The sequence below is a fragment of the Silene latifolia genome, chromosome 8 (genome assembly GCF_048544455.1).
Source record: "Silene latifolia isolate original U9 population chromosome 8, ASM4854445v1, whole genome shotgun sequence".
In the NCBI taxonomy this organism is placed as follows: domain Eukaryota; kingdom Viridiplantae; phylum Streptophyta; class Magnoliopsida; order Caryophyllales; family Caryophyllaceae; genus Silene; species Silene latifolia.
Genome location: NC_133533.1, coordinates 76,141,846 through 76,166,581, shown reverse-complemented (window position 1 = coordinate 76,166,581; position 24,736 = coordinate 76,141,846). Strand labels below are relative to the sequence as shown.

Below are 24,736 nucleotides of genomic sequence, written 5' to 3'. Positions count from 1 at the left end.
CCTCCGACAAGCTACGTCGAAACCGTTTATGAAAACAAACAGTCCAGAATGGAAAAGCATACCTAAAAATCTAGCTCGATGGAAGAGCTAATTTCAAATTTTCTACAAATATGACAAGTGCACAAAGTCCACCATGGATTTCTAAATCTTGTGGTTGATTCACCTTTTGAATAGTTGTTACCCAACTCAGGAACAACTTCCAAAAACTGCATAATTTTCCAGATTTTTTACATAGCCGGGTTATAAGAGAAGAAGAAACTTTTTTCCAAAAAATGATCCTACGACAATTTGAAAGAAACAAAAACAAAAGAAAAGGGTACAAATGAGGAATACAACCCTAATAAACTAATTTGAATCATAAAAATCATAAAAACTGGAAATAAGAAAGAAATTGGGGGAATTGAGGAATTACCTAAATTCTAATCAAAATCGAAAAAATGATTTACAAATGAGGAATTCAACCCTAATCAACTAATTTGAATCATAAAATTCATAAAAATTGATAAATAAGAAAGAAATTGGGGGAATTAAGGAATAACCTAAATTGTAATCTGCTCGAAATCAGAAAAGGCGATGATGAAATCAACAAGAACGAAGAAGGAAGCGAAATTGAGGTCGGATGTACGGACTAATTTAATCAAAATCATAGTAATGGTGCTCGAAATCACAGATTATAGAGTTATCGTTGAATAAGTGTGATGAAGGAGGGGAGAGTAGAAGTAAAGCGCATGCATAATGATTGAAAATTGAGGTTGACGTTGGAAAAATAAGTTTAATCGCAGCGCTTTATTTGTCTAAGATCTAAGGGTTGTGAGAGGTTCTCACAGTTCTCATTATCTTCATGGTTCTCACAGGATCCCAAATCTATATATATATATATATATATATATATATATATATATATATATATATATATATATATATATATATATATATATATATATATATATATATATATATATATATATATATATATATATATATGTTACAATAATTGCATTCATGTTTAAGTTGGATGTTGTTAGTGACAATTAAGATGAACTAAGAAAAAATTAATTAAATAATTATGCGCATCTTTTGTTATAGATTATTATTAATTTGGCAATGTATTCGCCAGTAGTTAAGCAATAAGTTGGAATAAAGTTTTATTCGAATATCTTATATGATGTGATTTGCTAGTAATTAAAATTTTGTTATTTATTTAATCGTTAATTCATGTTGGAAGAGATAAGTGTTATATATTACAATATGTGTTTCATGGTTTTGTGGTATTATAATAAGGAGTTGATTGTTCCTATTTTTAGTATTCCAAACTTCGAGGACGAAGTTTATTTTTAGGGGGAAAGAATGTAATACTACATAAATTTTGAATTATTGTTTTGATGAGATTGATGTAGTTGATAATCGAAGTTGCTTAGTAATGTTGAATGGTGTGATGTTGTGAATGTTGTGGTTGTAGTTATGGGCGAACTTCGGGACGAAGTTCATTTTAAGGGGGGAACATTGTAATACCCTGTATTTTAATGATATGTTATGAGAATAGTTTATGTAATTTAATAATTAATTAAAGGCATTTCTAATAATGAATTACAAATAAGACGATAATTAAATAATAAAATAAATAAAACAAGTCGGGAATTGGGCTTAGCTAATAATTGAGTATTGGACCATGTGACATTAAGTAATTGGACTGAAATTTAGTATAATAAAGTTAGAGTATAATCGGGATTTGCATCTGAAAATAATTATAATATAATATGGAAAGGTAGTAATTATATTATTACTAATAATAATTTATGACAATAATAAATTGGTAAAGATAAAATACGGGAATCCTACCTATGATATATGTAATAATAATAATATAATTGCGATAATAATAATATAGTGATAATTATAATAATGATAATTCCTATACAAATTAGAATAAGGTAAATTATATAGTTTCCTAATTGACCTCGCTTTCTCTATAATCCTACCCTATAAATACCCTATTAAATCTGAGAAATAAATCACAAATTAAGAGGAGGAGCTTTTGGAGACGGAATTAGCAAGCGATAATTAATAGGTAACAATTTCTAATCTTGTTTTATTTTCTTATACAACTGATTGTCAGACGATCTTAAGACACTTAGAAACTGACCCAAACCTTGACGGAATGAGACCAAACTTTGGGAGGTGGTTCGTGGGGTTGCAAGGGTTGGAATGGATGTAGTGTTGGTGTCAGGGATGGCCTAGGGTGGCGGTGGCAGGTGGCTAAAGGTGGATGGTCAGGGGGTGTTGCGGGTTAGGTCGTGGGTATTTGTAGTGGGTAATTGAACCCCTAATTGGCCGAGTCTTGATCTGGGCATGGTAGGGTTGTGATGGGGGGAGGTAGTCGACCATGTTGTTGGTGTTGGCGTGGCGGCAGGTGGTGGTTTTTGCGGATGGTGGCCGGAAAACGCGAAAACAGAGGATTTGACTCGGCTGTTTTTAGACTCGCACTATAGCCGTGTTTCTGACTGTGAGTGGGCATGGAGGGTACCATTAGAACCATCATAGACCAGGGATGACAATAGTGGTGGCCGTTGGGTCTGGGAGTGGCTGTGGTGGTCATGGTGATGGTGTAAGATGGTGAGTGAGGGAGTGGTGTTGGTTGTGACGGTTTGAAGAGGGTTGTTAGGGCAGGGTGTTTGTGGGCTGTTGGTAGCGGGTTGGCTGGTGGTTTTGGTCGTGGCTACTCGTCGTGGTGTGGGCTAGGAGGTGGCAGAACTAGGTGGTTATCGTGGTGGCTTGTGGTGGCGTTTTTGGGCGTGTTTATGGGGGGGGGGGTGTTGAACACGGTTTCGACGGGTTGTGTGTGATTTGTGTCGTGGGTTTTTTCACGGGGATACTTGGGTGTTTGTGGAGTTTTGTTTATGGGTATTAGTTATGGGTTGACTTATTTGTTTGTGACGGGTTTTGACTTGGGTGACTCGGTTTTATTTTGTAAGCGGGTTTTTAATATCGTAACCTTTAATAATTAATAATAATAATAAGTAATCAATTTGAATAAAGAATATAATTTATATTTAAAAATGAAAAGTAATAATAAATAAATAATTGAATTATAATATTTTATGTTAGGTGACGATTGTGAAGAATTATAATCGAATTGCTTTATTTATTTGGATTGCTTGAGCTGCTTATTTGGAATCGCTTGCCAGGTAGGGATAAATCCTACTCAACTTTTACTCGATAATGTTTGTTGGATGATTTATATTAAAGTGAATTGATCAAATGAGAATTGTGTTGGTTGATATCATTGAAATTGTTGGAGGGGAGAAGTATATTGTAAATATTGGTTGGATTAGTTATGATGGGGTTACTGTTATTGCATCGGTTATTCAGTTTAATACTGGCAGACATCCCTTCGTGGTGATGTAGATTATTATTGAGGTTATATTGGCAGACGTCGTGTAAGAGCTTTCGGGTGACGTATTTCAGATTTATTTTGGCAGACGATATTTTATCGTATTTACTCGAGGCAGGCCCCAGATTGGTTTGCAGGCCATCTGGTGGATATTACTCAACTATATGTTGAGGCAGACATTACCTTTTGGTAATGTAGTGTGTGTTTACTCACCTTCGGGTTGAGGCTGCCCCGGCCAGGGATTGACGGGATGATTAGTGTAATGAGTAAGTAAAAGAAAGGAGCACGTTGTCAGGAGGTTGTGCAATAAAACAGGAAATTGGATTACTTATCGTATGTTTTTGTTGTTAGTAATTATTCCTACTCAACCTCGCGGTTGACTGTGTATTCGTGAACACCTGCGGTGAACCATAATGGGGAGCAGATTTGACAGGTACTAAAGATTAGCTGACTTGGGAGCTTATGGGAATGCGTGAGGACTTGGACAACCTACCTAGAAGTCTAGACCACATAGAAAGTTTTATCACTTTATTTATTTCCGCTGCAAGTTGTAATTATTTTATATTAAGTTTTAGTTGGTTAAGTTGTAATAAACATGTAATCATTAAAGTTTTAATTTAAAGTACTTTGGTGAGTTGGACTTTGTTATTCACTACCTCGGGAAACCGAGATGGTAACAGTCCTATTTATTTGGGAATGTCTAGCTAAAGGATCCTAAATAAATGGGGGTGTTACAATCACTTTATCCACGACAGGAGAGGTCTTCGGTTTCTTCGAAGGATGAACAACTCGAAACCCGGCTTCCTCCTCTCCCTCAGTCAAATGCTTCTCTTTCTCCTTTTCCACCTCGCGCAACTTGTAGTCAACAGGCTCGAGCTTTCTCAATCTCTCGCGCTCTTCCGGAGTAGTAGCTTTCCTCCCTCGCAGATAAGAATCTGACACTCATAAGGCATTATCAGAAGAGTTCAAGAACCACACGTTTCTTTGGGCCCATTTAATGGCCCACTCCCTTCGACTCTCAGTAGTAAGCGCCACGTCAGTCTGCAGGATGGTGTCAAGCTTCAGGATCGTCTGCTTTAGTCCAACTTGTCTCATCAGCCTTTCCGGGAAGATGCACACCATGAATTCCAAGCCAGGAATGCGCACAGATCGAGTAGGATCCAAAGAAGACACTCCAGTGACAGATTTGAGGTGCCACCATGGTACGATCCACCTAATCAAGGGGCCATCATCACTTTTCAATTTGTTCTCCCAATAATTGCAGACTCGAGTGAAGTCCACCATGTACAGCCTGGTCCTCATCGCAATCGAACGAGCATGATAAGAAGGAACATGAACTGGGGGCTCGATCAATCGAAGACGCTCCATAAGCCAAACCTACCAAAAGCAGGTATTAGACATCAAAAAAAATAAACAAAAACAAAAAAAAAAAAAACGAAAAAAAAAGGAAAAAGATGATAAAAAAACAAAGAAAAAAGAAGAGAAAAAGTTCTTTTACCTGCAAAATAACGGGACTTCCCAAGTACGGTAGGTCACGATTGACTTTCCTATTATCCAAGCCCAACAGGATCTCTCCTAAGCATAAACAAGCTGGGCTCCTGCGCAGCACCATTTGCTCAACTAGGCCCAGAAGACGGGGATCACCCCTCAAGTCTTCATCAACATGCCCTTGAAGGACATACACATGCAACAAACAAAATCCAAATGCCCTTCGCCTAGAAACATAAGAAACGGTGGGGTCGGCCCTGTTAATGAATCGGTCAATGAAGTCCAACATTCGCACTCCCTTCGAGGTCACTAAACGGTCCACCTCAATTCTAGTCAATCCAAGCAAGTCTCTAAATTTGCTCTTATACCCTTGCGAAGTAGAAGGAATGGCAGGCAAGTGTTCCGGATCCCACCCACCGATCGCAGCAATTTCTTCAGGAAACGGGCAAATGTCGCCTCCAGTGAAAGCAAAAACATGATAATTCGGGTCCCAGTAATCAAGACAAGCATCCAAGAATGGTTTGACAACCTTGATAAGCTTCAAACTCAACAGAAATCCAAGATTATAGGCGCCCATGTCGTACTTCTCCATGTTGGAAAACTCGTTGGTCCACTCTTTTAGGCGAATCTCCAAAGTATTCATGATGATTGATTATATTAAGAATTTTTATGTAGTAAGACGAAGAAGAGACGGGAGAATTATGTGAATAAAAGCTCTATCGACGTCTCTATTTATACTAAATTCTGTTTCCTAAAATCTGCCAGAACAGACACACCTGGGAACAGGCGCGACTGCTGCGCCTCTTCAAAGGGACGCGACTCATCTTTGCGCCTCTTCCTCAGCAAGGTTTCTGTGATTTTCCGCGTTCGATCTTTCCTAAATTCCTTGACGAATAATTTCCTATTCCTACGAGTTATTATTTTGGTAAATACGTGGAAATTGCCATATTCCATGTTTCCTAATTCCGCAGGCACGCATTTCGAAGCAATATCAGTATTCCCGTCATTTTGACACACTTGTAATTTTTCGTTTTAGGAAATAATTTTCATTTTAATTTAATTCATTTCAAAAGTCATATATTTATTTCACTTATATATTTCTTTTATTTCTTTTAATCATTTCATTCCTAACTTATAGGTTTTTATTTTTTTCTTTTTTTAGGGGTAACCCTCTCTACCGTCCGGTCATTTCCGGCAAATTTTTTGCATTTTTGCGCTAATTCAGGCCAGGTGTATATACAAATGTATGTTCTACGTGATTTCTATTTAAATTTCGGCAACATGACGGCATAAACCGTCATCTACCAAACCTGCTCAAAGCTAACCTGCAGATACAAGCAACGCAACCCGGCAACAAAGGCACTCAGGCCATCATATATACAACAAAAAGGGAAATGTACAACAAACTGGGGGCTCGAGCCCCAAGCAAAAGTCCAAAATGTCCAAAATGTACAAATGTGCAAGATACAAACAACAAAGCAAAACTACTGCCAATCGCCCTCCAGCTCCGCAATTCTTGCCGCAAGAGCAGCAATCTCGGCGTCGCGAACCTCGAGCTCCCTCAACATACGAGCTGTATCCTCCCGAGACTGAGCCAACTCTCGCTCCAGCTCACGGTCTCCCTGTAAACAACAAAATTGGCTCATGTCAATCATTTCAAGCAATTACAAGAAAAGTCGGAAAATCAAAGTTCAAAAATGAAATAGACACAAAGTTCATACCTGACGACCTCGACCGCCGACAAGTGCCTCGACGGCAGTAGCTCACAGCCGGTTGACCACCCTTCATAACGCCACGAACCGACATAGCGCAACCTGCATTTTCAAAAATAAGTTCTCAATAATCGAATAAGTTCAATCAAATGTGTTCTTACACAAAAATTATGCAAATTAGAGGCTCACCTTCCGAATCAGGTGCTGCTAATCGTCCAGGCCAGTATCCGTCACAGCCACGTCAAAGTCACGCAGCTCGGAGATCGTCGTCCTCCCGGTCGTGTCAGTGTACTCAAGGGTCTCGGGGTACTCTGGGGGCTCGATGCCCGCCACCTCAACCTCCTGCAAAGTCAGATGTTTCTCGTTATTTGATGATCTTTCATCGTATTCCCAAAATCAAAAATAAAGAACGATAAATATGCTTACCACAACCGGACGGTACGCCAACCTCCCGTAGAGGAACGCTGAGTAGTCCTCGCCAGGAAGAAGGAGGGCGTCACCACCAACGCCAGCCAAGTCAGCCTCCCTCTCAGCCTCAGAAGGCTCCCTGAACATCGTCCTACGAGGATCGATGGGAACCGTAAACACGTCCCGAGAGCACTGACGAGCCAATCGCTCACCCATGTACCACACAGGACCCATCGACGTCCTCAACAGCAGCCGGCTCGAGCTCCTAGTTCGAAGGTACAGGGATAAAGGAATCCCCGTTTGAGGTGGAATAAGGACAGGAGGTTTAGATAGGATTTCCTTTATCCTGTCAAAGGCCTTTTGACAGTCATCGTCCCAATCGGTGTGATCGGAGGCGCGAAGCTTCTTGAATATTGGTTCAAAAATCATGGTGAGCTTGGCAATGAAGCGGCTGATGTATTGGACCTGATCGAGTAATCCCCGAATCTCCTTATCATTTCTAGGCCGAGGCATTTGTTGAAGGGCTTTGATTTTGATTGGGCCAATCTCAATGCATCTTTTGCTGACGACGTGTCCCAAGAGTTTTCCAGAGGTGACCCCGAATGCACACTTCTGAGGATTTAGTCTCATGTTATATTTCCGCAGACGAGCGAAGAATTTCCGAATGGCGCTGATGTGGCCGTCCCATTCTCTGGATTTGACAATCATGTCGTCGATATACACCTCTACCTCCTTATGCATCATATCATGTAGGAGAGTGGTAGCGGTTCTTTGGTATGTTGCTTCGGCATTGATGAGGCCGAAGGGCATGACCGTGTAGCAATATGTACCCCACTGTGTAGTGAATGCCGTCTTGTGCATGTCTTCCTCAGCCATTTTAATCTGGTTGTACCCGGCATACCCGTCTATGAAAGATAGGAGAGCATGTTCTACAGTATTGTCCACCAGAATGTCAACATGTGGCAAAGGAAAGTCGTCCTTTGGACTTGCCTTGTTCAGATCCTTGAAGTCGACGCAAACCCGAATTCTTCCGTATTTCTTTGGTACGGGCACAATGTTGGCCACCCAATCAGAGTATTCAAACACTTTGATGAAACCAGCCTTGAACTGCTTATCCACTTCTTCCTTGATTTTTAGGGCCCATTCAGGACGCATCCGGCGTAGCTTTTGTTTCACAGGTTTAGCTCCGGGTTTAATGGGTATCCGGTGCTCTGCAATTTCTCTGTCAATCCCAGGCATATCTCTATAAGACGAGGCGGACACATCCTTGTATTCGTGGAGGAGGTCAATGAACTGTTGTCTTTCCGAGGGGTCCATGGTTGTTCCTATCCTAAGTTCTTGAGGTGTGTTATCGGTTCCTACGTCAATAGTCCGGTCTCCTCAATGATGGGGGTTTTGGTTTCCCGCTTCTCAACTTCTTTGGCTAGGTGAGGTGGGTAGTCTCTCAAGTCAAATTCCTCGTAGTCATTCAGAATTGCATTGCAGTTAAATTGAGACGAGTCATAAGCAAACTTAGCGTTCATTAAGTTGACACAAGCGAAAAGCTCGGAAAGGACATACATCTCGTGGTCAGTCAGAGGCGACACAACAGAGGAGGCGGCCCCTGGAACAGGCTCCATGTTGTCACCTTTTATGGGAGTGGGGGTGACCCTAGTAGACTCAGCCTCTGAATCAGCCACGACCTTGTCATAAAACAGTGGGAAGGGGACCTTGACGGGGACATCAGGAGTGTTAGGAGCTACGACAGACTCTGAGTCCGACTCAGACTCCGAGTCAGATTCTTCTTCACTTCCCTCCTTGAACATAGGGCCTTTTCCAGTTGTGATCTTGAGAATGCAGCTTTGGCGATCGGTCTACTTGGCGGTCTTCCTCTAGTCTTGGGTAGCTTTCTCCGGCTCAGTGTCGGAGATCAAGGCAGTTGGGTCGAACTGATTGTCCTTCAGAGCGATGTTGATGATGTCCTCATAGTCGAGGCGCTTGATGTTATCTTCCCCAAAGAGGAGTGTGACAGCTTGTCCGTCGAGGCATGGTGACGGCTTAGACTCGGTTGATGCAGCTTCGGTGTTGTCGGCGATAAAGTAGCAGTCCTGGAAGACTTCCACTCCCGGGTACCTAGCCTTGGCCACGGAGTCATAGATCGGCTCCGGAAAGCCATGGTAGAGCTCGGGCTCTCCCTCGGGGACAAAGTATCCATTGAGGGTCAGATGATAGGGATGGAGGATAACTCCGTGCTTCTTGCGCTTTCGAACCAGGAGGTTCATCTCCTGGATATCTTCATCAGTAGGTTCATATCCCAGTCCAAAGGGGATGTTGGGGACCTTTGCCTGTTTCAAGGGAGGCAAGGTTTCTTTCAGTGGATTGAGCGGCAAACCCGAGAAGTAACCATGACGCATCATGATACGGTTGACTATGAGGTTGGCGAATGGGTCATAATCAGAGGGTGTTGGTTCCTCAGTTATGGCGTTCACGGCTTGGAAACCCCATATTTCATTGTCATCCTCCTTAATGGCTTGGGAGGCTATTCCCTTTCTCATGACAACTTTGATCGGGGAAGCAGGAATTGTAATTTTTTTCACGTTGAAGGGGACCCTGATTTTCTGGTGGAGAGTCGAGGTAACCGCCTTGACGGCGTGAATCCAGGGACATCCCAAGAGCATATTGAAAGAGGCGTCGATGTCGACCACTTGAAAACTAGTTTGCCTTTCCAGTGGTCCGGTTGCGACAGTCAAAGTGATAAGCCCGACGACCTTGCGATGAGTGCCATCGTAGGCACGTACTCCTTGGTTTGTCGGGACCAAATCAGCTTCCTTAATACCCAGCTTGTGAGCAGTCTTGAGAGGAATGACATTCACCGCGGATCCGTCATCCAAGAGGACCATGGGTACATTTTTCTTGAGGCATTTTATGGTGATATACAGGGCCAGGTTATGATTGGCTCCGAACGGAGGGATATCCTTGTCAGAGAAGACGACTGCGTTGTTCACGCCAAGGGCGTCCCTCGTCATATGTGCCACTATTTCTTCTGGGGAAGAGGTAGAGGGCACGGTTAATTTTCCTAAGGCCTGTAGCAAAGCCTGTCGATGTTCAAAGGACGTTGCGATCAGTTGCCAGACCGAGATCTCGACTTTTGCCTTCTGAAGTTGTTTGAGGATCAATTTTTCAGGAGCCCTTGGTTGAGTGTCTACCTCCGGAATGACATGGTCATTCGTTGTTGGAACGACCGTTGGATTGTTCGGGTTCTGATAGGGGCGTCCGGACCGGGTAAGATGTCCGATTTCTTTCGCCCGTTTCTCTTTTTCTGGGACCAGGTAGACGTCTTCAACGTCGTCTCTCCAGATGCCGTTGATTTCAGGATCCCGAGGGTACCTTGGAGAGGTATTCCTCGGTGGGCAGTTCTTGTGAGGGATATTTTTGTGGGTGTGATATTTATGAGGGTAATTTTTGTGAGGGTGGTTATTGTGAGGGTAGTTATTGTGAGGGTGATTTTCGTGGGGTCTATGGCAGAATTGTCGCGGGAGCAATCTATCCTGGTGTGGGTAGTTTTGAACGCTTGGGGAATTCTCCCTTAGGCGCGGTGGTGGAAGATTGAAGAGAAGTCGACGGTAGGCATCGTCAAGTCGGGTGATCCTCTCGGAGAGACTGGATATGGCTTCCTCGACCTGCTGGAACATGGTGAGCATAGTGGCAGCACTGAACACAAACACTTCGTCTGAGGGATCTTTCTCCAAAGCATTCACCTCGTCATCAACTGGCAGGATGAGGTGTGAGCAGTCCAGAGTTGGCTCATTGTCGGAGATAGTATGGATTCCCAAAGGATTCGTTTTGTTGATTGGCTTAGTCGGTGGGGGTAAAGGCAGATCTCCTTTCTCAATCAAGTCTTGGATGATGTGCTTGAGTTTGAAGCAGGTTTCGGTATCACGCCCTTTCCCTTGATGGTACTGACAATAAGCATTGGGGTTCGAGAAGCGGGATTTCTTAGCGCTAGTCGGGTCCGGGGTGGGTCCGATCAGTTTTAATTTCCCTTGGTCCATGAGCCTCTTTAGAGCACTTGCATAAGTTGACCCAATATTAGTGAACACTCTCTGGGGGCGCTCGGTTCTATTTGCAGATGGTTCAACGAGGTTGACCTCATCAATCTTGTTCGTTTGGCCGTAAGGGCGGGATCCGGTTGAGGCGGATCCTTGATAGCCTCTGCCATTAGTCTTGGCCAAGACACCCTTCTGGAGGTCATCTTCAATACGTGTCCCCAGAATTTACAGATCTTGGAAGGTCTTAATATTATGATACCTTAGCAAGTTGGCATACACTGGGAGGAGATTGTTGACGAACTTTTCCACCAAAGTTGATTCACTCGGCTTACTGACCAGTTGAGTACTCACCCTCCTTCAACGGGTTAAGAACTCGGTGAACCCTTCCTTATCGTTCTGGGTTAGAACCTCAAGAGTACGGGTATTGGCTTGGATTTCAACATTGTCGGCATATTGTTGGCGAACTCAACTGCGACTTCATCCCAAATGGTAAGGTTTTTCGGATCAAGGGAGTAGTACCACTGACGAGGGATCGGTTCCAAAGAAGATGGGAAGATCCGGGTAAAAAGCTCATGTTTGACCCCTTTAATGGCCATGTAGTCTTTGAAGGCACGAATATGATTGAGCGGGTCCTCCACTCCTTTGAACTTAGGCACATCAGTTAGGGTGAAGTTGTCAGGTAATTGATCCCCAACAGGTTCGAACCTTCGGTTGTTCTCAAGATGGATATTGTTGCCGCGGGCTAGGAGCTGTTCTTCCAAGAGTTTTAGCCTCTTCTCAGTTTCAGTTAGAGGTGGAGTATTATGTTCTCCAGCTTCCTTGTTCTCCAGGGCATCGATACGGATCTCGACGCGATCCAGGGTGACCTTAAGAGCAGTAAGCAGGCTGGCTAGCTGATCAGTCGTGACATCTCTATTTTTATCATTGTTGTTGGATGAAGCTGAAGACGGGGCCATGGCTCTGAGGCAGAAAAACGGCTCACATTACAACTCAATCCGACACGGTTGCAAGACTGAACGCAGAAAACACAAAGGACGAGACAAAGATTAGACTCAACAAGACGAGGGTGACCGTGTGTGGCTCCTTGGTGCTGACTCGATTTATGACGTGACAGTATTGACCGAACCTCTGACACGGGTCCAACATAACGACGTGATGCCATTGGACGGGTCTCGTGGTGAGATGACTTATAAGTGAAGACCCATAAGTACGTTTGCTTTGACTCGATAGACACGAGGCGGAATTGGAATGGTGGACTGAAGTTTTCGAAAATAGAATTTTCAAAAAGATTCACTTGTCGCTTTGTGTACGGCTTTCGAAGATAGAGATCTCCGCAAGTCGATCAGTTGAAAGAGGTTGTCTTAAGTTTATTTGCAAAAGACGGTTTGAGTTTGAATCGGCTCGAAAAACGGTGTATTGTTTCCCAAGACGGTTTTGAAATTCAAAATTGTATGTTTTGAAAATTGGGTTTGAAATGTTTGAAAAGGTCTCGGGGACGGTGCGTGGTCCTCGGGATCCCGAAGTGTCTCGAGAAAAGGGTGTGTGCTTTTCTCGGGTTTTGAAAGAGCCATTGTCGGCGCGAAACGGGTTAAAATTCGTGTCTAGACGCGGCGATTATAACGGCGTAAAAAGGTAATTTGAAATGGTTGTAGAAAACCGGGTTTGAAAATCGTCATTACGACGGCCTAGAAAGACATGTTGAAATGGTTATAAAAATCGAGTTTGAAAATCGTCATTACGACGGCCTAGAAAGGCGTGTTGAAATGGTTATAAAAAACCGGGTTTAGAAATCGTCATTACGATGGCCTAGAAAGGTGTGTTGAAATGGTTACAAAAACCGAGTTTTGAAAATCGTCATTACGACGGCCTAAAAAGGCGTGCAACGGTTGGCGAATGACCGAGGTTTGAAATGGCCATTATAACGGCGCAAAAAGGTGTTTTTGAAAGTTTTGAAAATGACACGGAAGGACTTATGATCAAGTAGTACGTAAGCACTCACAGTTCATTATATTATGCATTATGCTGACAAGGGTTTTGGCTTAAAAGGGTGGGTTACACACCATGCAATCAAACCCCGATTTGCGAGAGGGATACCAATCCAAACAAAATGTGTAAGGAGGGTGCCCTAGCCTCGTGCTCGAAAGTGATGAAAGCTCTTTGATGAAACAGAAATGTGTAACGTCAACGGTATGCTTGACTCAATCGGGATTCAAAACGCGGTGACGAGAAAAACTCACGCCGACAAAACGAGCCAATTGGTCGAAAAGGGTTAGGTTGTGGGCCCGGACAAGGAACCCGACCGTGACCGTAATATCAATTAATGCATTCTAACGAAGACATCGTTCGAATCTCACCATCTAGGGATCACAAAGACGTAAGTGTCCTAGTTATCCCCAGCGGAGTCGCCAATCTGTGGACATGGCCACCTACACGCCAAGCCGATCTGTTGGACGTATGACGGTCTTTTGAAAGCCACGCTCGGCGGCGTAAAAATGCTTTCGACCAGATCGTTTTAGATCGGTCGGTTTCGTCTCGGTAAGGGTCTCGAAACTATTATAGATGTTCGGAGTCGCCACCAAGCATTTGTGGGATGCCTGGAACCCGTTCGAAATCCACTTTATACCTCGGTCAAATCGAAGCACAAAGCTGCGTTTGACATAGGTACTAAAGATAAGGAAATCGTCCCTCTTTAGCATCCTATCTCTAGAATGACTCTCGTATGCCCTGGATAAGGTCGTCCACTAACCAAAGTTTCTGAGTAAGAGGTGAAGGTACGTATTGGGAAACCCTTTAATCAGACACCCAATCCCGCCCGCGGTAGCGGCCTCTACTGATCGATCTTGATTGGTTGAATGCAAAAGTTGATAAAACGGTTTAAATGCATGAATGCGCATCCAATAATTTAAACCTAACATGTGAGAGCTTTCTAAGTCGGTTGATTTAATCCAAGTATCAAGTATAAGATGTCAAGTTAGATTAATGATTGATTTGCATGTGAGACGGAAATTAAACATCCATTTACCGTATTAGGTTTATGATGCATAACATGATCCATTTGTCTTGGTATTTAGAGAACATGATTTTGAACGAGTAAATAGTCATCTGATCCGTCCTATATCCGGGCTAACCGAAGTTGGGATCGTCCTAGACTAATGTTGGAAGGGAACAGACTCTGTACCAGACGGCTATATGAGGCGCGAGCCAGCCGGCGGTATAAGGGTCCTCTTCCTGGTTTTGAAAATGAGAAATGGAGGGCCTGTTTAGGCGCGGGTTAGCCCACGGTTTATGTGCCGTGTTCTGACTTTTTAGAAAACGGTTTTTAAAACGTGTTGAAAATGGGTATTTTAACCCGGTTTGACTTGAAGGAGTCGTTTAGACTGCATTTGTTGATTTGAAGAACTAGACTCGAATAATCATCATTATTTTGATAATATTCGGCGTCGGGTTCGATTTGACAAACTTGACATGAATAGTTTTGAAAATAATTATGGACTAATTGTTTTAAGTCCATTTGAATGTAATTAGTCGATACTCATTATCGTACCCGGGTTAAAATCCGGCATGGCATGTAGAATCAGGGATGACTTCGTGTTGGTGACTAATATGTTTATTTTGGAAATGTAAAGAAATGAAATAAAAGGTTTCAAAATACCTTTTAAATGTCATTAACCAAATATTATCACCGGAACACGGATTTAACCGTCATGGTATGAGGAACCAAGGGTGAAAAATGTTTTATGGTTAAAACAAATAACATGAAATAAAAAGAGTTCGAAAATATTTGAAATGGTGAAAACCGATTACAAATATGAAAATGGATTAAAGGGAAATGACGAGAATAAACACGGTTGTTCTCTGGCTTGGATACCCCAGTTAGGCGCGGGCTAGCCGGCGAACCAAGGGGCTTCTGTCCCAGGCCAAAAATCAGTTTTGGCTCATTTATTCCATGTTTTGGTTCATGTTATGCACGTTTTAGTATGTTATGGTCATGAAACAAATGAAAACATAATAAAAGAGGATTTTTACACCCTTATACTTACATGTTTGGTTATGGCGAGTGACCGACGTAAGTGTAACAACTTGTTTGATCGGAAAAAACTCGGTTTAAAACCGTTTTGGTAAGTAAAAAGAGTGTTTTAATATTAGTGATGGTGTAGTGGTCGAAATGGTCGGTCAAGTGATTTAATGCACGATGACGGTACCAAACAATGTGTAAGGCTTGTATTTACGATCGGTAGGTCATAAATACGCGTCGGATTGTGACTTAAGAAGTCGAGTCGAGAATTTTAAGGGAGAAAAGAAGGGGCGGACACTCGCGTAAGTCTCAAATGGGTGGCATTTGAGGGGTATTTGTAGGAGAATGAGTGGTTGTGTGAGTTTTGAGCGACGTGGCCACTTGGGTTGCTCAAAGAGGTGCGGGCCACGTCGCGGTTCTTCGAGTTGTCTTGTCACTTTCACAACAAACGCAATCATGATTTGTTCTATCCTAGGTTCTGTAGTCACATGTTTGGTACTTGACCAACATGAATCCGGGAAAACTTAAAGTAGAAGATTTGAAATGTTTTGTTTTTGGTGGTTGACTCGGTTTGACTCGTTGTTGGAGTCGGGATTTGAATTTTCGAGTCGGTTTTGGTCCGGTGTCGGTTTTGACTCTAGTTAGGGTCATTGCGACCCCGTCGTCGTGCATTAAACACTCCAGGTATTTTTGAAATGTTTTGAGATATTTTATTTTCGAAATCGTTTTATGTTTTCCGACGTAAAGTTGTACACAAACTGTCGATCAAACGCCGCGATTCCAAAACATGTTGTAGTCTGATAATCATCGGGTGTTTGTTGGAGTCTCAGCAGATACTGGGTATCTACAGTTTTATAAACGTTTTCCAAATGGTCAGAACACGGCATATAACCGTTGGTTGACCCGCGCCTAAAACAGGCCCCTTTCTTTCTTATTTCCAAAACCAGGGGGGCCCTCTTACACCGCCGGCATGCTCGCGCCTCATATGGCCGCCTGGCACAGGGCCTGTTCCCTTTCCAGCATTAGTCTAGGACGATCCCGACTCCGGTTAGCCCGGATATAAAAAGGATAAGATGACTATTTGCTCATTCGAAAATCATATTTGCAAAACGCTTTACTAAGACAAATGGATCACGTTATGCACCATAAACCTAACTTGGTAAATGGATGTTTAATTTCCGTCTTGCATGCAAATCAACCATTAATCCAACGCGACATCTTATACTTCATATTTGGATTAAATCAACCGACTTAGAAAGCTCTCACATGTTATGTTTAAATTATTGGATTCGCATTCATGCATTTAAACCGTTTTATCAACTTTTGCATTGAACCAACCAAGATCGATCAGTAGAGGCCGCTACCGCGGGCGGGATTGGGTGTTTGATTAAAGAGCTTCCCAATACGTACCTTCACCTCTTACTCAGAAACTTTGGATAGTGGACGACCTTATCCAGGGCGTACGAGAGTCATTCTAGAGATAGGATGCTAAACAGGGACGATTCCTTATCTTTAGTACCTATGTCAAACACTGCTTTGTGCTTCGTTTGACCGAGTTATAAAGTGGATTCGAACGGGTTCCAAGCATCCCACAAATGCGTGGTGGCGACTCCGAACATATGTAATCGTTTCGATACCCTTACCGAGACGAAAACGACCGATCTAAAACGATTCGGTCGAATGCATTTTTACGCCGCCGAGCATGGCTTTCAAAAGACCGCTGTATGTCCACAGATCGGTTGGGCTTGAAGGTGGGCCATGTCCACACACCCTTTGATTGTGACCCGTTTGCTAACCTCACACTCAACCGCATTCGGATGCGCCAGGGTTACTTCCCGGGGTTACCCCTCAATCTACTGAAGGATACCTTACCTCCCTTGAAACAGGCTACGGTCCCCAACATCCACTTCGGACTGGGCTATGAACCTACTGATGAAGATATCCAGGAGATGAACCTCGTAGTTTAGAAGCGCAAGAAACACGGAGTTATCCTCCGTCCCTATCATCTGACCCTCAATGGATACTTTGTCCCCTAGGGAGAGTCCGAACTCTACCAAGGCTTTCCGGAGCCGATATATGACTCTGTGGCCAAGGTCAAGTACCCGGGTGTGGAAGTCTTCCAGGACTGCTAGTTCATCTCTGGCAACACCGAAGCTACATCAACCGAGTCTAAGCCGTCCTCATGCCTCGACGGACAAGCTGTCACTCTCCTCTTTGGAGAAGATAACATCAGGCACCTCGATTATGATAACATCATCAACATCGCTCTGAAGGACAACCAATTTGACCCAACCGCCTTAATCTCCGACACTGACCCGGAAAAAGCTACACAGGGCTGGAGGAAAACCGTCAAGTGGACCGATCGCCAAGGCCGCATTCTCAAGATCACAACTGGAGAAGACCCTATGTTCAAACAGGGAAGTGAAGAAGAATCTGAGTCTGAGTCGGAGTCTGATTCTGTCATAGCTCCTAACACTTCTGATGTCCCAGTCAAGGTCCCCTTCCCGCTGTTTTATCACAAACTCGTGGATGATTCAAAGGCTAAGCCTACTAGGTTCACCCCCACTCCCATGAAAGGTGACAACCTGGAGCCACCTCCTCTGCTGTGTCACCTCTAACTGACCATGAGATGTCTATCCTCCCCGAGCTTTTCGCAAGTGTCAACTTAATGAACGCTAAGTTTGCTTATGATTCGTCTCAATTTAACAGCAATGCAATTCTGAATGACTGTGAGGAATTTGACTTGAGTGTACCCACCTCACCTAGCCAAAGACTTGACAAACGGGAAACCCAGAATCCCCATCATTGAGGAGACCGAACCTATTAACGTAGGAACCGACAAAACACCTCAAGAACTTAGGATAGGGACAACCTTGGACCTCTCGGAAAGACAACAGTTCATTGACCTCCTCCATGAATACAAGGAAGTATTCGCCTGGTCCTACAGAGATATGCCTGGGATTGACAAGGAAATTGCAGAGCACCGGATACCCATTAAGCCCGGAGCTAAACCCGTAAAGGAAAAGCTGCGTCGGATGCTTCCTGAATGGGCCCTGAAAATCAAGGAAGAAGTAGACAAACAATTCAAGGCTGGTTTCATCAAAGTGTCTGAGTACTCCGACTGGGTGGCCAACATTGTTCCTGTACCAAAGAAGGACGGAAGAATTCGGGTTTGCGTCGACTTCAGGGATCTGAACAAGGCGAGTCCAAAGGACGACTTCTCTTTGCCACATGTTGACATTCTGGTCGACAATACTGCCGAACATGCTCTCCTATCATTCATGGACGGGTATGCTGGGTACAACCAGATCAAAATGGCTGAGGAAGACATGCACAAGACTGCATTCACTACACAGTGGGGTACCTATTGCTACACGGTCATGTCTTTCGGCCTCATCAACGCCGGAGCAACCTATCAAAGAACCGCTACCACTCTCCCACATGATATGATGCACAAGGAGGTGGAGGTATATGTCGATGATATGATTTTCAAATCAAGAGAACGGGACGACCACATCAGTGCCCTTCGGAAATTCTTCGCTCGTATGCGGAAGTATAACATGAGACTAAATCCTCAGAAATGTGCATTCGGGGTCACCTCCGGAAAACTCTTGGGACATGTTGTCAGCAAGAGAGGCATTGAGATTGATCTAACCAAAATCAAAGCCCTTCAACAAATGCCACGACCTAAGAACGAGAAGGAGATTCGGAGATTTCTCGGTCAGGTTCAATACATCAGCCGCTTCATTGCCAAGCTCACCATGATTTGCGAACCAATATTCAAGAAACTTCGCGCCTCCGATCACACCGATTGGGACGACGATTGTCAAAAGGCCTCCGACAGGATAATGGAAATCCTATCCAAACCTCCTGTCCTCATGCCACCTCAACCGGGGATCCCTCCATCCCTATACTTGACTGTTACCGACACAGCCATAGGAGAAATGCTAGCATAAACAGTCGACGGCGAAGAACGAGCCATCTACTACATCAGCAAAAAGTCCATTGAGTACGAAACATGGTACACCCAACGAGAGAAGACATGCCTTGCCCTAGTATGGTCAACAAAGAAGCTGCGACATTATATGCTCAGCTACACGGTTCACATCTACTCCAAGATGGAACCGGTCAAATACATCTTCGAAAAACCCGTACTAAACGGAAGGCAGTCTAGGTGGACACTCATGCTGTCCAAGTTTGATCTCAAGTTTGTACCCCTCAAGCTTATCAAGGGAAGAGCAGTCGCCGATTTCCTAGCAGAGAATCTCGTCAACGAGGATCCAACAACCGACACATGGTCACTTCCTGACGAACACATCCTTTGTGTTGACTCCAAGGCATGGGACCTATACTTCGATGGTGCATCTAATCTGAGAGGCTTCAGGGTAGGAATCCTTCTAATATCACCAGAAGGAGAACATGTTCCGATCTCGGTCAAATTAGACTTTGTCGTCACCAACAATGCCGCTGAATATGAAGCATTCCTCATCGGCCTACAAGTAGCCATCACACTTGGCATCAAGAGACTGAGGGTCCATAGCGATTCCTCACTCATCATCAATCAGGTGTCCGGATCATGGAAAATCCGAAGTGACAGCTTAGATCCCTACCGAGCGAAGATCAATCAAGAGGCCGAGTTCTTCGATCAAGTCGACTACTTCCACTTGCCACGAGAGGAAAATCAATTTGCTGACGCCCTGGCAAAACTTGTCGCGCTCGTCAACATATCTGACGACATGACATCGATGCCCCTATGTGTCGAGAGAAGGAGCGAGCCATCTTATATTTGTGCCATAAAAAACAACTAGGAAAGCCATGATGAACCCTGGTACCAAGGCATCCTCAACTAAAAAACCAAAAACGAATTCCCTCCTAACTATGACCCAAGAGGACAAAGAGCCATCCGTTTACTTGCAACACAATTCGTGATGAACCAAAATCAACTATACAAAAGAACACCCCAAGGGATTCTCCTCCTTTGCATTAACCATCACAAAGCAAAAAAAGTCATGGGAGAGGTCCACGACAGAGAATGTGGCCCTCACATGAGCGCAATGATGCTTACCTGAAAGATCATGCGGTTAGGCTACTACTGGACCACCATGGAAGCCGATTGCAGTAACTACGTCAAAAATTGCCACAATTGCCAAATCTTCGCCAACATACAACACATACCACCATCCCTTTTATACACAATGACATCACCCTCGCCTTTCTCTACCTGGGACAACGACATCATCGGGAAGGTTAACTCGATAGGCACTAAGGGGCATTGCTTCGTCCTCATCGCCATTGACTATTTCACTAAATGAGTGGAAGCGCAGTCATATGCAATCTTGACCGCCAAACAAGTGGCCAAGTTCATCCAAAACAACATCATCTGCCGATATGGGGTACCCCATGAAATCATCAGCGACCAAGGCTCTCAATTCCGGGCGGGAACTCAGGCCTTGCTGGACAAATACAAGATCAAGCGACATCGATCGTCCCCCTACCGTCCCCGAACCAACGGAGCGGTGGAGGCAGCTAATAAAACTCTCGTCACCATTATAAAGAAAATGCAAGACTGATGTGACCATAATTGGCGCATATTTAGCCCCCGAATTAGCCTTGTTCTCATGCTTTTTAGTGCTTATTTGGGTCATTTCTTATCTTTAGTTCTTTGTTTTGCATATTCTTTGAGATTTTGATCCCTTGGTAGGAAAGAAGTAAGAATCTTGCATTTTCATGGCAAAACGAGACTAAATTGATCGAATTCAATGACGAAGCATCAAGGAGAGACAAGATTAGAAGGCCTTTGTACATATCATAGTAGAAGAGCAATGTTGAGAAAAGATCCTTGAGTCCCCAAGGAAATCCCCAAGGAATTTATGAAGAAAAGGGAAGAAAAGAAGAAGATTTGTTGCTTTGATCGACAATCCGAGCGGATTGTCACCAATCCGTCCGTCCCGCAGCGAAGACAATCCGAGCGGCTTTGCCACAATCCGCTTGGATTCCACCTCCACAATCCGCCCGGATTCCCCCGAATCCGCTCGGATTCCAACGCCATAATCCGCCCGTCCCGACCCTATTCCGCCCGAATTCTAGCACAAAAAGACGGATTGTCTTCTCCAAGCTACGAAGAAAGAAGCCCTTCTCTCGAAAAATACCGGCTCCTCCTTGCTCAACTTAAAAAGTGTAATTACTAGTTTAGCCCTTAGTTAACCCTAATGCATCCTCCCTAATTTCCACTATAAATACCCCATTAGTCTAATTAGAGGAGCATGTTCTTCTTATCAATAATTAGTGTAGTTAATATCAATCAAATCTCTCTTTAATATTGTAATCAAGTATTAATCAAGTTTTAATCCAAGTTTTAGTTCTTTAATCTCTCTTTTGTTCATCCTTTATTTTGGGTAATAGAAGATTATTTTGGGTTATTGTTGGGAGATTGACAACCTCTCAATCAAGCATTCAAGTACTTCTTTTATCTTTGCTTTATTATTGGAATCATTAGTAGGTATAATCTCTTAATCCCTTTTTAATTATTGTTAATTACTTTCATTTATTCATCATGTTTCATATTGTTGGTATAATTGACAACCTTGCTAGCATGATCAACATGATAATGAGTGAGTAGTCTCTTAGCTAGGGTTAATGGGTGATTAGGGGAAACCAACATGGGGAATGATTCATGCTTAAATTAATATGCTTTCATGTTTTATTTGCTTGCTTGTTTTGATCTCAACTCATGCACATGTTATATTTGATGAAATGTTAAGCCTATGAATCCTTGCATTTACTATCATCTTCTATCCTTTCAATGAGACTTGTAAGACATAACCCCACTCGAGTCTCATTAGACCATACATGTTGTTGAGTAGGGAAGATTAAGTCGACTTGTAGGTGTTGTACAATCTAATCGATTCGGCTCCGGGACCCAAACTTTCCTAGGATTGTAAGATATAACCCAACTCAATCCATCACAACAATAATTGCTTGCTTATAATTTGAGAACATGTTTGTATGATCATATCCCATGATTCCCCTATGATCCCATGACACCCTAGTGCCTTTAATCAATTGTTTACACCCCTTTAATTCATCTTGCTTGTTTATTTTCATTGCTATTTTAGTTTAGTAACCTTCTACATCAACCTAATTTGTGACACCCCTTAGACACCACTAGTTACAATAGAAATCTCATTTCAACTCCCGTCCCTTGGGATCCGACCTTTACTTGCCTCTTTACTAATTGTAGAGTTGTTTGTGGAGCTATAAATTGTGTTTTGATTCAACCGTGACCAACGACAACATCTTAAATTGTGAACACTTAGCGGGATCACATCAAAAATGGCGCCGTTGCCGGGGACGGTGTTTGTTTGATTTAGATTTCTTTTTATTGTCATTAGTTGTGTCTTTCTTCGCCTTGAGGAAGTAAAACTCCTCAAGGTTTGTTCTAATTGTTTTCGAGTTGTTTGATATTTTGCATGTCTAGAAGGTTACAAGGTGATTTGTTACCTTTTGACCGTGAAATCAAAAGAACCTTGACGAACAATAGGAGAGTTGTTAGGAGGAATTTAAGAGGTATTAGTGAAGTTGTCCAACCCACTAGTGAGTTTGTCAATCCTTTCGCAATAGAAGGAGAAGAAAACCCATTACACAATACCCCACAAAATCCACCTACAATGCCAAAATTCTCGTCACACTCCGTACCCACCGAGGAGAATCTACCAAATGGTACTCCTACACCGCAACATCTAACCGGAAATTTTATTGCCAAGTCCGCCTTCATCCAATTAGTTGAGAGGAGCCAATTCGGGGGGATGCCTAGTGAGGACCCTCATTCTCATATGGAAACCTTTTGCGACTATTGTGATGCTATCTCTCAAACGGGCGTGACTCAAGACCAAATTATATGGGTCTTATTTCCTTTTTCCTTAATCGGCACCGCGAAGCAATGGTTGAAGGGCCTTGATAAGGCCACCCTTGGAATAGATTCTTGGAAGAAGTTGGCTCTAGCTTTCTACAAAAAATTCTACCCACCGGAAAAGACTAACATGCTAAGAGCTCAAATTACGGGTTTTAAGCAAAGGGATGAAGAGTCTTTGTATGAAGCTTGGGAGCGGTTCAAGGGAATTTGTCGCTCATGTCCTCACCATGGACTTAGCGAATGGTTTTTGGTACAACAATTTTGGAATAGTTTATATGAAGATTCTAGTAACATTCTCAATATGGGATCAAATGGAATGTTCACCGAAGTTGATGACAATCAAACATGGAACAAGATTGAGGAAATGGCGGTCCATAACTCACAATATAGTAGACCTCGCAAGGCTACTAGAGGAGGAAAGCATGAAGTGGACTCCGTTACTCAATTGGGTGCTCAACTTAGTGCTCACATTGACACAATCAACTTGAAGTTTGAACAAGCTATGGCTAGACTTGAGGAAAACTCAAAATCATCAAAGCATCATGTTAATGCCATGACGGCATCCTCATCAATCCCATGTGGGATATGTGAGAATTGTGGAACTTTGGGACATGACCAAGGTGAATGTAGGGGAACAAATGAACAAGTGAATGCTTTCCAAGCATACAAGAGTGGTACCCCTTATTCCAACTTTTACAATGAAAACACCAAATTCCATCCAAATCTCTCATAAAAAAGCCAAAATGTTCAAAACCCTCAAACAACATACACTCCACCACCCATGAGAAACCAAAATCAAAGACCCTTTTTACAATCAAAACAAAGGTTACCAAAATCAAAATCCATACAATCACCAAAATGACCAAGGCTTTGATGTCCAAAAAGCGGTCATCCAAATGCAAAAGAATCAACAAGAATTTTTCACTCAAATGCAAAAAGATAGCCAAGCAAAGGAAACTACCATCAACAACATTCTAGCTCACACCAAGATGTTGGAAACACAATTGACTCAACTAGCATCTTCAAGCTCACAAAGACAAAAGGGGCAATTACCACCTCAAGGTAATCCTCCTAGACATGAAACGGTTAGTGCCATTCACTTGAGAAGTGGTACAAGGTATGAAGCACCGAAGAAGCAAGTTGAGGATGAAGTTGTGAAAGCTAGTGAAAAGGAAGAAAGTGTGCAAAACTCCAAAGATGGAGAATCATCAAAAGAAGAAAGTTAAAAAAAAAATGAAGACAAGGCCAAGGAAAAGGAGCCCATTGTGATTAGACTCCCTTTCCCAAGTCGTCAAGCCAAGCCCAAATTTGATGATCAACTTGGAAAGTTCATGGAAATTGTGAAAAATTTGGAAGTCTCAATTCCTTTCACGGAATTAATCAATCACGTTCCGGCCTATGCGAAATACATGAAAGATATCCTCACAAAGAAGAAGTCGATCCGGAAGCTTGAGACTATCGCCTTCACTAAGGTGAGTAGTGCAATACTTCAAGGGAGTTCACCTCCAAAGTTAAAGGATCCGGGAAGCTTCTCAATACCGTGTACCATTGGCGACACGACGATCAACAAAGCCTTATGTGATCTAGGGGCTAGTGTGAGTGTCATGTCGTACTCGGTGAGTAAAAGGTTGGGGATGGGAGAGCTTAAATGCACCAACATCACACTCCAAATGGCCGATAGATCGACGAAGACACCGTTAGGGATATGGGAAGATGTCCCCATGCGAATTGGGAAGTTTTTCATCCCGGTGGACTTTGTCATTGTTGATATGGAGGAGGATT

At 43.1% G+C, this 24,736-nt stretch overlaps 1 non-coding gene across 1 annotated transcript; it reads right to left on the bottom strand.

Moving 5' to 3' along the window:
• Window positions 1-23,081: 23,081 nt before the first annotated feature.
• On the bottom strand, window positions 23,082-23,188 carry LOC141597609 (small nucleolar RNA R71). The gene has a single exon (XR_012522836.1). It is a non-coding gene; the product is annotated as a small nucleolar RNA R71 (small nucleolar RNA).
• Between the last annotated feature and the right edge of the window lie 1,548 nt (window positions 23,189-24,736).